The sequence below is a fragment of the Hydra vulgaris genome, chromosome 12, assembly GCF_038396675.1.
Source record: "Hydra vulgaris chromosome 12, alternate assembly HydraT2T_AEP".
NCBI classification, from domain to species: domain Eukaryota; kingdom Metazoa; phylum Cnidaria; class Hydrozoa; order Anthoathecata; family Hydridae; genus Hydra; species Hydra vulgaris.
The window spans coordinates 56,733,206-56,744,813 of NC_088931.1; the positions used below are offsets into that span (position 1 = coordinate 56,733,206).

Genomic DNA, 11,608 nt, shown 5'->3' on the forward strand with positions numbered 1-11,608 from the left:
GTATTTTAAGTATTAGATAAACTTTTATAAAAAAAACAGAGAAGCGTAAACAATATCACGTGAAAAAACTTTATTTGATTTTTGTAATTTCAATCCGTAATTTCAAGCTCTAAAACATTTGTAGAACTATTTTCTTAGTGAAATTATGCACACACACACACATATACATTATTAACTTTTTTTTTTATTTCGCTGGTTAAACAATATTACAATTTTTCATATAATTATGTAAAAACGAAATAACATCGTAAACATAAAAACCTTGATAAAAAAACGTTTTTAATATTTTTTATAATATATATATATATATATATATATATATATATACTGTTATAATCAGCAAGGACTCAAAGAAGGTAAGGTTGATGCGTTTATCATCACAACCTTTTCATAGAGCCCCTTTAGTCACAAATTAAAAAAAAAAACTTTAACTTTTAAAGTAAAATAAAAATTCAATAAAACAAAGCTCTTTTTTTTTAGTGTAAAAAAGTAAAAACAAAAAATGTTAAAACAAATAAGAAGAAAAAAAAGAAGAAGAAGAAAAAAAATTCAAAAATCTGAAAACAAATACTGTAAACTATAACAAATATTTCAGGAATTAAGAAGATGCGTTTTAGTTTGTCATTTAAATATTATTATTTTGGAAATGATTCCATATTAAACTTGACTGCTGTGATTTAATTTTTCCTCGGAGATAGTTGTACCTGGTATTTGAACGCAGATTATATTTTTCAAAAAAATGATATGAAAAAACTGAAGAAAATATCGGAAAAAACGCTTGGTAGTAAACTGCTTTTACACTTATAAGTAAAAACTAATATTTTTAATGTGCTAAGTTTCTCAATATCTAGAACCATTATGCTTTTCACCACCGGGGCCGGGTTTACTAACCTATTTAAAAAATTAACTGCTTTGCATGCATGGTTTTAAAGGCTTTGCAATATTCGCAATTTGGTTTTATGGGTGTTGGTCCATACAATATCTGCGAACAAAAGCTGACTATAAACAAGGCTAAAGTAAAGCATATTACGTGATTTACTATCGAATAAAGGTCTCGACTTATACAAAATACCTATTATAGAGGACACCTTTGTTTCAAGAAGACCAATATGGTTTCTCCATGAGAAATTTTCATCAAAAAGTTCTCACAAAAACTATGTATATTTTTTACGTTTAGTTTTATTCTTATTAATAAGCAGTTTAGGCAGCTTTAACGGAAGATTAATTGATTGTTTTTTTATGAAAAAGAGTAAACCTAGTTTTTTCACAATTAGAGATATTTTATTTGCTATGAACTAGAGGTTGAAATTTTCTAGTTCAATATTCATAGTTTCGAACAAAGTCTTTGCATCAGGATGGTTAAAAAATAAATTTGTATCTTCAGCACACATAATTGTAGATATTTTTTGGGAAGCTTTATAGATATCGTTAATATGTATTAAAAATAATAATGGACTTAGGATTGAACCTTGAGGAACTCCAGACGTAATATCGAGGGCTCCCCTTACGGAAATATTCCATGGAATTCTATGAGTAAACCATGGGTTTCCTATGGAAAACAGAAATTTTGTGGAATTTCCATCGATAAATTTCCATGAAAATTGAAACCCCATGGAACTTCCATGGGTGAACCATGGTTTTTTTTTCCACAGCTCACGTTGCACCATGGGTTTTACGAATGCGCTTTTAAAGATGCCATCGTAACTCGAGACTTAAATCTTTGACGCGAGAGGTCTCGAGACTCATTTAACTGTCTTGTTAGTCTTGGTATTAAATCAAAATATCTTGATATTAGTCTTGGCCTATACGGCTTTTGGTCTTTGGATATTATATCATAATGCATTTTAAAATGCATATATTTATTATTTATATATTTAATTATATATCTTAATATAATTGCTACAGTTTACGTTTAATGTCGTCACGGCTGTTTCAAACCGAGCTTAACGGCTTCTTGTTATTTTTTGAAAATATTGACTTAAGGGGCCCAGATAGCACATAGACGTTGGCCCAACGTCGGATCAACGTCAAAAAATTCGTTGGCCGATGGTCGGCAACCGACATCGAGCCAACGTGGATTTGATAGTCGGCGCGACGTCGCAACCAACCGTTGGGCTAACGTTGGCCCAACGTCGGATTTCGACGTTAGGCGAGCGTCGCATGCTGACGTTGGTCCAACGTATAACTCTAATAATATTAGTTTTACTTGTTTGCAAAAACTTTGATTTTGATTCAAAAAGTGTGCTTATCTTTTCAATCAAAAAAAAAGCTTTTGCAATCAAATTAAAACAATTTATTTGACTTAAGTGTAACTTTTTTCAACTAATGGGTAACTATTTCTTTAAATATAGCGTAACTATTTCTTTGTAATGTTGAACAAAATGTAATGTCTAAATAAGTTTGAATAAAATTTGACGCTGATGAACGAAAATAAAACATTGATTAATGAACTAATTTAAATTACACAAATACTTAGAGAAAATCAATATTTGTTGCAATAAACAATATAATTATGTCAAAATATTTGTACACATGTTCCAACAAAATAATCTTCTTCTCGACTGCTAAGCATCTTTACGAATCTTGCATCTTTACTTCTCTTGAGACTAACAACAACGTTCGAATGCTTCTCGTTATAAAATTTGGTAGAAATCTTTGAATTTGTATCTTTCGTTTGATGAGCTTTAGGCGTTGCCATAACTACTGCTGAAATTATAGGTATTCATATATTTTTGTGTTTATATATATTATTACTAAACACTTATCAGTTTTTATTTTTTTACACAAAGTTTTGTCAATAAAGACTGTTCAGAAATCTGGAGGAGGAGGAGAGTATATATATATATATATATATATATATATATATATATATATACATATATATATATATATATATATACACACATAAAATATAAAATCTATACTTAAGTAATAAAATAGTTAATAACATGTTAAATATAAGCACAATATACAAATAAAATGTCCATAATTAAAAACATAAAATTTTTTTTTTGATCTATTACCTGCATAAACATGGCGACAAAATAAATTTTTTTAAAATAACTACTACATTTGTTGATATTTCGCTTTCATTTTTTAATACCACATCTAAACAAAAAATTATTGAAAACTATTAAAATAGTATCAATATTTTACTGCAAAAACTAGAAGTAATATGCTTCAAAATTCTCATATACAAATAATATATGAATTCCAATCACCATTAAAATGCTGCAAATGCATATAAAATACATTACCATATCCCTCTTTAACAGCTGTTAAAGAGGGATATGGTAACAAATGACGAATTACAAAACAAATGCTTCACTAGACATAACTGAAAAAAAAAATTTAAACTAAAGTTTCATTCAGTAAATAATGACACGTGTTAGTAAATAAGAATGAAACAATGAAAAATCAAAACATACGAAAGAAACATACTATACAGAGACAAGAAGTTATATAATATATTATAATTTAAAAAAAGTAAAAAAATGGTAAGCACGGAAAGTACGGTCTTAGTAACAAAAGAAGTGCTCCAACAGCTACCAAAAAAATTTTAAAATTAACACACCACTCAGCTAAAGATGTGATAGTACCTTTTTCATCAGGATTGCTATCCAGATCACTTTCATTTTCACTCTTCTTCTGTTTGTTGCATAAGAAGCAGCCTTCTAAACAATTATCAGTTAAATTAACGTATAATATTACTTGACTACTTTAAAAATTAGAAGAGCAAGAGGTGATTTGATTTAATTTTATAAAATAAGTAAAAATATGGATAAAGTTAAATGGAATCATCATCCTAAAATAATTACATATGCAATAACAAAAGGTCATACTCAGAAAATGCAAAAGCAATTCACACATTCTACTGCATTCTACCAGATTTAACTTCTACACAAACAGAACAGTGAACAATTGGAATAATTAAACAGGAGAGATATTCAATTCTGATAATGTGAATGTCTTCAAAAACAAGTTTGATCGTTTCAAAAACATACAAAAGAAAATAAAAAAAAATAATGAAAAAATGAAAAATAAAAAATAATCACTTTTCCAAAAGCCGTCAAAGTTTAACATCTACAGATGTTTGATTCACCACATTGTATGTGTACAGCAAAAAAAAAAAAATTCTTATTATTTTTATTGTTATTATTATAACATTCTAGCATTTTACATCTTTACCAATTTTACATCTTATTATAAATATATAAATACAGTAAATTACTTAATGTTTTTAAGAACATTAAGAAATTTACTATCAATATTGATTAGTCCAAATATTGATTCATCAATTCAATTCAATTTTAATTAAGAAATATATATCTTTTGAATAAAATAAAAACGTAAGAGCATAAAATGAAGTCTTAATGTATGATATGGTAGCCTAATAGAAGCCTTTTTGCACAATTTTGTAGATTCTCCTGAAATCAGTGCTGCTCTGAGGAGAATTTGGTGAAGCAGCACAAACTTCGTTCAGGCCATGATAATAAATACGCAAGTTGTACGATAATGTTGTATGATAATAAGTTGTATGATAATGAGTTGTATGATAATAAGTTGTATGATAATAAATACGCAAGGGTACGCAAGTTCTTGATATAAAATTAAAAAAATTTACTATCTTTAATGTAGACAAGTTTATTTACAAATTATGTAGCTACATAATAAGTAAACTACTAGTTTAAAGTTAAATAAATACAAAAATGAAAATAAATACCTGTATCTCTCTAGCCAATTGGATTCTAACAAAGGGGATTTTTTTTCACCACCACTTCTTCGCGTGATTCAATCTTTTTTGATTCTTTTAATACCACTTCTTCTCGTGGTTCAACCTTACTGAGTTCTTTAACGACTACTTTTTCTTGTGATTCAGTCTTTATTGATTCTTTTAATACCATTTTTTCTCGTGATTCAACCTTTCCGAGTTCTATAACGACCACTTCTTCTTGTGATTTAATCTGTTTGTTTTAGAATAATTTCTTTACAACTTCTTTGCATAACCCACAGCTAACTAAAAACGGGATTTTATTAAGAATGGCCGAAATTTTTTTCAGCACTAAAACCTGTAACACACTGATCGTATTCAAAAAAGCAAAAATTCAGTCGTATTCCGACGTTGGCCCGACTTTGGTTCTACGTTATCACTTGAGTGATAATATAAACCAACGCTTCCGACGTTGGCCCAATGTATGTGTGCTAGCTGGGGGTGTTACTAAAACTTCTATAACTTTTAAAATATTAAAGATAATTTTGTTTTGTAAAAAGAATAAAAACACCAATAAAATGTTTCATCTTACGACATTTAATGCATTAGTAAAAAAACTTCTCTAAGTTTAAAAAAACGCGACAAATGATGAAGTTGGTTGAATTCAAGTAATTTGATGTTACTTTTTATCAAAAAAAAATTAGAAAAATTTATTTCTAATAGTTATTCTCAAATAAACCCATTGTTTGACCATTATAAAAACAAAAAAACCTTACTTAATTGTTTAAGGATAGCTAAAACAGATATTGTTGAGGTCTGAAAGCAAACCGTACTTTTCGCATAGTTATTAAAAATGTAGTTAAAAGAGGGATTAGCTGTTAAAAGAGTCCTTTTTTAAACCTAGGAGTTTTTGTTTTAGAAACTTATTTTCCTAAGCCAATAAATTCATTGCATTGCAAAATAAAGCCAGATTTCGATTTTGAAATATTTAGTCAAAACATTTAAAGCTTAAGCATTTATTTTTTTCTGTGCATACAGTTCTAATAATATGGTGTTAAGTTGTTAATAAATAAACGCTCACCAAGTCTAATAAAATAATTCATGACCAAATTTGAGTTTAAGTTTTTGAATTAACCTTGCTTTTGATAGTAGAATTATTTTATAGCACTTGAATCTATAGTCTCTTCTCTCAGTAAATAAAGTGTTTGAATATACAAATAGCTAATTGAAATCTTTTGAAAATTTGTTTTTATTCCAATTAAAAACTGTTTTATAATCAGTTGGTTTACTGATAGGTTCTTTAAGAAGTAAACTATCTTTGTAAATCCAATTGATATCAGATTCATACTCATGCTAAACCAGAAAAACAATTGCTCCACTCAAAATTTTGATAACGTTTACAAATTCTTAACTTATTGAACTAAATTTTTACACCAACTTGATATGAGATTTATATTCCATTCTTTAACCAGCGAGGAGGTATGTAGAGCAGAGGTACTACAAAGGTAGAACTAACTTCTGGTGATAAACATTGAATGGATATGTAAAATATCTATAAAAAAATGTTACATATAATGAAGGACAATACATTTTTTAAATTAAATACACAAACATACAGGATCATACCCAACCAACATACCAGTTGCTCTGATCACAAGTTAATATATAAAAGCTAGATTTTTACATACATTTGATGCAAGACTAGTATTCCATTCTTTAACCTGAGCAAAGGTATTGCATAGGTATAAATAACTTCTGAAGATAGGAACAGAATACGCACCTGCCTAATATATAAAATCAATATATTAAAAAATAATATTTTAAACTAACATTACACAAATATTAGAACAGAATAAAATTATCTTATATATAAATTAAAGATCTCATATAATTTATCTTACTTGTAAATATTTTTTGTTGTTGTTGTTGTTTTTAATTTTTTAAATACTTTAATTAAATTTGATGACCATAAACAAGACAAAGACCTTGTCTATAAAATGAATTTTCGCCACGCTCAAAACACACAACACACTTTCTCACCTTAGAGGCTTGAAGCTTCCAATCAACTTTGCTGTGCAATTCAAAGCGTTTTAAAACAAGATGCAGCTTCTGCTCCTGATTTCTTACTGAATGCAACTGTCTTAATTCCTTATTTACGCTATTATGCAAACACTCTCCCTCCTCTTCACTTAGCAACCCAATAGTTTCATGGAATTTTACAAATAGTGGCACATTAAAAATAAGTTCATGCATTTTTCGTGTGATACTTTCATTTGGAAAGCAAGCATGAAACTCAATAGCAAATAAATTTATATATTGATGAAGCTCAGTAATTAGCCTAATACTCATAGTCTCTAATTGAGAACTTAATGAGTTACAATGTGTGTTGAGAGCCCTATTTTTAGAATTTAAATCTGTAATTTCAGCTTCCAACTTAAATACTTGCACTTAAAATTTTTCTATTTGCTCCATATTTGTTTTATTTTCAGAAGTTAATTGATCAATTTGATTCAGTAGCTCCTGACTGTTATTTAAAGTGAAAAAGTCATCTGCATCTGCTGATTTTTTTTTTTTGGGTGGAGCTTGCGACAGTTGCATTTTAAAAAGTTCTTCGTTTTTTATAGCTTTAAATTTTTTTTATATTTCTTTTTTTGGCGTGTTAACTTTAGGCACTTTTTATCAAACTCGTAATTACTAGGCATATCAAAATCAATTGGCAAAAGAAAACTCATAAAACTAAATAAATCACCTCTTATTTTAAAGACTGTCATTAAAATGGAAATGACATTGTTACTGATTTTATCTGTCCTAATTAATCGCTTAACAAAAGGAGAGTTACACCTATCTTCCCAACCATTTTTCCATCCAATATGTTGTTTTAGAATTTCCCTCTCAGTTGAATACATTGTTATCAAAATAATATTGACTTATTAATAATTACAATAAAAACAAATAAAATAATATTAATTAACAAATGTATGCACTAGATAAAAGTAGATTTAACAACTTATCTGATATTAGTTTGATAATCCAAAGAGAAAAATTCCGCGTAACTTTGTTTACTTTTATACTTCAAAAATTGACTCGCCGAAACAGTTGTTTGGAGAATATTCGTTAATAAATAGTTTGGGACGTAACGCATAAAGGTTACGTCATCGCAAAAAAACGTCAACACAAATGTACGCCTAAAACTAACAATATTAGTTGTAAAACATGGCATTTTTAAAAACATATTTCAAAACATAGCTGAAGGCACGTAAAATAATTTTTTTATTTTCATTTGCATAAAAGGTTGAAATTTCATTAACTTACGTCATCCATCAAAAAAGTTACGTTTTGCATTTAAAAACGATCAATTAAAAAGTATAAATGCTTTAAAAACAGTCTTTTTGTTAAAAATTCTCTAGGATGACGTAGGAATCTGATAGAATGGACATTTAGGGTTAAGTGTTCCAAATTTCAAATATCAAGCACAAAGCTATGTTATGAAATCTTAGTTGGCCCAACTCATGTTTTCCGGAAAATATACGAAAATTAGAAAAGTGGTTCTAAATTATTAAAAATATTTTGGCAATATTTATTTTTATACCAATTAATGTAAATATTTATTTAACAAAGAAAGATAGATCTTTTATATTTTTTTAATTGCAAGATGAAAGCATTTATATAAAAAAGTTACTAGTAATTTAAAGTTTGTGAATTTTTATACTTTTTATGCGGAAATACTTTTTTTTTTTGATAAACTCATGACGTCACGCTCGTTTTTATATTGAGTGAAACAGCCGTGTCGTTTCGCTTTCGTTTTTAAAGTAGTTTTAATTAGTTACTAGGCTTTTCTGAATTTGAAAGAGCGCATTCTCAAAATGCACGCGGTCATTGGACAAAGATCGCTCAAGCCAATTAAAACTTTTTACTTTTTAAAGTTTAATCTAAATATTAATACGCTAATGAATAGTGCGCATAGTTACGCCTAATGTTCGTTTTGTTAATGACGGTTCTGTATTCTGTATAATACACCATTTCTTCGTTTTTAAGTACTTTCTAGACTTTTGAATCCGTGGTTATATATTCCATGCGATCTTTCGCAAGCAAGCAAATTAGAGCTGATATATTTTTATTTTCAAGAAGAACTTATGTTGTTCATTGCTTAAAATAAAAATTGAAATAATCGTTTGTTTGTTGTTGGTTGTTTTTATTTTTCTAATTTTTATCGCCTGTTTTCATTTTTTAGTAGAAGTTAGAACTAAATTGACTGGTAAAATAGTTTTTTTAGTACAATGTTTCTTTTTTAGTAAACTGTTTCAGTTTTGTCGTTAATCTTTTTAGAACATTTTAAGTAAGTATTGTTTTATTTTCTAGAGCAGGTTTAAGGAGCTGATGGCTTTTTTAATAAGTTCAATTCATTTTCTTATTTATAGATTAAGATTATTTTTTGTAGAAAGAATAATGAGAATAAAATTTTAGTTATGTATTTATTATGAAAGTTAAATAAATAAAACTGTTGTTTGTGGTCATGTAAGTTTATATACATAAGTTTGCATTTCTTTTAATCTATTTTATATTTCTCTATATCAATATGTATATTTTATATTCTTAGGAAAAATAATGAGAAATAGAAAAATTAAAAAAAATTCTTCTGGAATTTGTCAAAAGAATGTTGTGTTATGCTTCATTTCAAGGTATCTGAATATGTATTTATTAGAAATTTTTAATTTTGTTCTTAAATGGTTTCATCTTTTTCATTCCAATGGTGTGAATTGTAGTCTGCATTACATTAAAAATAATTGATGCTAATAAATGTTGTTTTATATTGTTAAAGGTTTGCATATATGTTTATATTATGCTCAAAGTTAATAAAGTTAATAAATACGCGTATGTGGTGATATATGTTATATAGTTGTTTTATAAATGTGTTTATATAAATATGATTTTATAATAGTATGAAATGTATTTTATCTAATGTATATATACATTTAGATAAAATATTATAGTATATACTCTATAGTATTTTTAAAACCTTTGATTTTTGAAAAAAATGTTTCTGGCTATTTAATAAATGTATATAATTTCTCTTACTTGAATGAATTGTGGTTTAGGATATAATTGTGTTATTATATGTTTTGTTTTTCTATATTTAATATAGCATTAATCATTTTCATACATTTTTATTTAAGTTTAATTGTTTATAAATTATTAAGATTTAGATTATTAAAAAATTCATGTTTACAGAGTTGTTATTAATCATATTTGAGTTGTTGTACTAAGGAAGTTGAAGAGGTTTATTTATAAAATATACTATATTATAAAGAAAATTTTGATTTTCATATGTTTTCACTAATAAATAGTTCAATATATATATATATCCTTGGAGTCGCGACAGCATCATAGTTTGTGTGTTGGAGGGGGGGTTTACAAACCTGCGTTAGTAACCTGTTTTGTATTGTACATAACGCATTTATAAGTTTTATTATGCGTTTTGTTCAATGTTTTCTCTCAACGCATGAAATATAACGTTGTCTGCGACTCCAAGGATTTATAAATGTATATATATCTATAATCTAATTGCTACAGAAATGTTTAATGTTTAACGTCGTTTTATTAGTTACTAGGCTTTGAAAGAGCGTGTTCTCCAAATGCACGCGGTCATTGGAGAACGATCTCTTAAGCGAGTTAAAACTTTTTACCTTATGGAATTTAATTATTATCTATTAGTTTAAAAATATTACGTAAAGAATCATATTAAGATAAATAATTATCATTAAGATCATATTATAATTAAAGTAAGTATAGAAAATAGCAATTTATATATAACATTTTTTTAGATTTAAAGTAGAAAGGGTCACTTCTTTTAATTTTTAAAATCGTTTACATTTTGTTTGCTTTAGTTTTTCTCTTAGCTTTGTTGTTTTTTTAAGCAGTTTTGTTATTGAGCTTATATTTTATTTTTTAGAAGGAAAATAGGGGCATGCATGAGGCCTAATTATTTTTTATGCAACAAAAAAGTTATACTAATGCTATTTCCATAAAATTGGTTATTACTACTTTGAAATTCTTGTGATGCTATTAACTATTATTGTTCTTTTTTAGAAAATTTAAAATAATAAATTAAAATTTTGTGCCAACACTGACATGGCATGTCACATGTTATTGTATGTAAAGGTTAAATTTTGTTATGAGGATTACAGTTCTTATGAAAAAAAAAATGAAGGTAAAGAGTATTGTTTGTATATAATTATTTTTTTACTTTAAATTTTTTTAAAATTTCTCGCGTCATTTTAAAATTTTTTGTTTGCACATGTTTATTGTTTGCTTTTTTGATAAGGATGTGTATGTGGCAATATATGCTTTATAGTTGTTTTATCAATGTTTTTTTATAATAATGTAAAGTGTTTTTTTTATTGTTTGTGTATGTGTTAATATGTGTTATATAATTGTTTTACAAATGTGTTTAAATATGTATATAAGGTATATATTTAACCTTGAACATATTTAAACACATTTATACATGTATAGTTGGTACATATGTTTATATTATGTTGCTTCCATGTTTTCAAAGTGCTGTGACTTGGTAAATGTGTAGAACAAGATGTGATAACCTTGCCAGCCAAGTGATGTACTTATAACAGAGGGTTACACGTCAGTATTTAGTGTCAAACTGTTGCTGCTTAGGTGTTACTGCAAAAAAAAAAAAAAAGGTCAAGGTGTTTTCAAGCCTTTATTATTAATTATTCTAAAAATACATAATAATGTATTTTAATAACAATTTGTATTAAATGTTGTTACTTATGTTCTGTTATATATGAATGTTATGTTACTTAAGTTATGTTATATGCATATTATATTAACTTATGGTGTGTGCTATTGTTGTGTGTTGTTGCTGTGATGTTGTTTTTTGTT

General features: G+C 26.9%; 1 long non-coding RNA gene across 3 annotated transcripts; it reads right to left on the minus strand.

Moving 5' to 3' along the window:
- Nucleotides 1-2,540: 2,540 nt before the first annotated feature.
- On the minus strand, nucleotides 2,541-7,921 carry LOC136088853 (uncharacterized). Of its 3 annotated transcripts, XR_010642554.1 has the most exons (6): nucleotides 6,400-7,671; nucleotides 5,793-6,263; nucleotides 4,724-5,017; nucleotides 3,600-3,674; nucleotides 3,024-3,108; nucleotides 2,541-2,706 (listed from the first exon to the last, which is right to left on the minus strand). It is a non-coding gene; the product is annotated as an uncharacterized LOC136088853 (long non-coding RNA). The 3 variants fall into 3 exon arrangements; XR_010642555.1 differs by having other exon boundaries at nucleotides 2,541-2,703; nucleotides 4,724-6,263; nucleotides 6,400-7,921; XR_010642553.1 differs by having other exon boundaries at nucleotides 4,724-6,263; nucleotides 6,400-7,921.
- Nucleotides 7,922-11,608: the final 3,687 nt, after the last annotated feature.